This window comes from Lupinus angustifolius, chromosome LG11, assembly GCF_001865875.1.
Source record: "Lupinus angustifolius cultivar Tanjil chromosome LG11, LupAngTanjil_v1.0, whole genome shotgun sequence".
NCBI classification, from domain to species: Eukaryota; Viridiplantae; Streptophyta; class Magnoliopsida; order Fabales; family Fabaceae; genus Lupinus; species Lupinus angustifolius.
In genome coordinates, this window is record NC_032019.1 from 7320789 (window position 1) to 7323731 (window position 2943).

Consider the following 2943-nt stretch of genomic DNA (forward strand, 5'->3'; position numbering starts at 1 on the left):
TTAAGGTTAGAGCACAATGCGGAAGCACAGGATTGAATCAATTGAGAACAAAAGAGAAGCAAGTAAAGGATAAAGAAAATAACACACAAGATTTAACGTGGAAAAACCCCTCAGTGTGAGAGGAAAAAAACCATGGGCGATCAAGAGCAAAATTCCACTATGTAAAAAAGAAGAGTACAAGAAATCCTCTTATAATGATGAGGACAAATGACAATATTTTTTCTCACAAATACTCTCTCAAATGGAACAAGAATTCTCACCAAGAATGCACTCACAATATATGTGTAAATGAAAGAGATGTTGTGTGTTGTGAAGATGATTTTGAAGCTCTCTATATGTGTCCTTTTATAGGCAAGCAAAGTCTTGGTATCTTGGATTCCAAGCATTGGATGCTTGGAAACAAAGTCATAAAAGTGACATAAAATACCCTTAAAGAGAGCCATAAAATTGTCATAAAATTCTTTTAAGGCATAGTAATGAGAGGCATCTAACAGTTCTCTTACATTTGTCCAATTGGATATTACTTGTACAATTGGTTGTTTTATACTTTTATTAGTATACTTTTCTGTGTTTTTCACTTTGATATGAGTATCCCTTAACACTCTTATATTCATTAAAGTTTATTTTCAGTAGTTAATTTTATAGTGTAATATGTTGTACCATCAATACAAATATTTATATAGAGTTGGTACATAAATTATTATACATTATTCATTTTTATTACTTCTTTTTAAAAGTTAAGAGTCAATAATATTAAAACATAAATTATCGATGATACAATGATATTGTAAAAATATATTACTGTCAATGCACATATCTTTTTTTTTTCTTCACAAAATCATTCACACATTCATTCATTTTTTAATTGCAGATATTTTTTATAATGGCAATCTTCTTCTATGTACAAAATATTTAAGGTAGCTTATCAACAAAAGTTATTTAATGTTATTACAACTTTAATTAATGAATTGAATTTAAGATATTTAGTTAAATTAAAACAACAATGATAATTGATCTACATGTTTGGTGATAAAAAGTCATTCATTCTATGCAGTGATTTGGTTTGGCTTTGATGTATTCTGCTTTACTTTATTGATAATAAGTACTATCCAATTTTATTTTTACAATTCAAAGGTAGTATTTTTTTTGTACTATAAAAAATATTCCTCACATTTTAAGGTAAGGAATTAATTTTTCAGAGTTCGTGGTTGCCCCTCCTAACAAGTATCATTTCTAAAAATCGGACCCTCGACCTTGGGATCCAGTGAGCTTTTTACATAGGTTGTATTTAACTCCTTATAACACAATTTTAACAAGCTAGCTAATCACCATTCTATTTAACTCCTTATAGAAATTGAATTATCTGTTTATATAGAATATCATTGTTTCCTTTTCATACTTTAAAAAACCGGTATCTTAGATATTGTTCATAGTTACAATGTATGCATGATTGCAACAAAAAAAAAAGATGGCAATCATGTGGCTTAAAAAACTTTAGGGCAACAACACAAAAACATAGATTTGAATCAATGTTATTCCACAATCATCAAAAGAACAAACTAGCTCTACAAAAGAGAAAAGTAAGTAAAAAATAAATGGAGTAACAAGGCAAAGCAATACGAAACCATGACTACCACTCTTGTTGTAAGTAGATGAACCAAAGTGGCAAAAAATAATTAACATTTTAGGATGCCAGTTGTTTAAGATTTATTAGTGTGATAGTGGGATTGCAGCATTAAGCTTTTAACAAAAGAAAAAAAACAATCCCAGATTTTGAGGCAACTTCACGTGACCCAACTAAACCCTTTTTTATTCATAGATTTTTTAATGTAATAATATTGACCGTAGAGTAGGGTTTCATAGTTTAAATTAAATGGTAGTAAAGGAACAATTTCATTAAAGAGCAGCATATATAACGAGCCAAAAGGGAGAAAGGTAAACGGCGCTGTTCTCTCTGCGTATTTGGCCCTATTTTAAGGGCTGTGACATTGGGAAGCACCCCATCGGAATCTATGCACATTTTTTTGGTTCTATTTACTAACTTCATATCCTCAAACGAAAACCCCACTATACCTAAACCTAATAAACCCTGCATAACCCTTTGTTTTGAAACTTTAAAGTGAGATCAAAGTATAAAAAAAAAACCAACAAGGAGTTACTTTATCAGTTTAAGGTATTGCTAAATCTATAAAACCAAAATATCAAGGGTTTAATTCAAATAATACTTGTTGAGAATGACAGTTACGAACTATAAAATAAATTAATTTATTACTTAAAATGGATCAAAATATGGGACAAATAAGATGATGCATTTCGAAATGATTTAACTATATTTTATAAGGACGTACTAATCCTTTGTTAGTGAGTTGTTTGTAACTATCTCCAAAATGGAAGCACTCACTCAGAAATGTGGTAAGATATAAGATATATATATATATATATATATCTATACTAATATATAAAGAGAAAACTTAAATTAACTACCAGTGGAGGAATTTCTATTCCCTATTTTACCCTTTATAAGTCTAAAATATAATTATTCTATAGTTTATGAGGTCTATTTATATAATTAATGTTTCATTTTAAACTGCCACAACAGTTTTGTTTTCAGGAGAATGTGGATAACTAAGTTTTAAACTTCCACCATGTATGCGATGGTGGTTTCCTTTTTTTAGGATGACAGTTTTTATTTTTAATAAAACTTCCATTCTATTGTTAAAAGATGATCAACATGATTGGTCAATATTTCCTTTCCTTCTCTATTCTATCTCACATTTTTGCAACCTTCAGGTATTTCTCTTTTTTTGTCTCCTTTTCAATTAATCTCTCTTTTCTGTGATAATGATAATTAATTTCTCTTTATATATCAAATAAATATGTGTTGTTTCTACGTTTATCAGTATTGCCGAGACACTGGCCTTGATATACTAAATATGTGTTGTT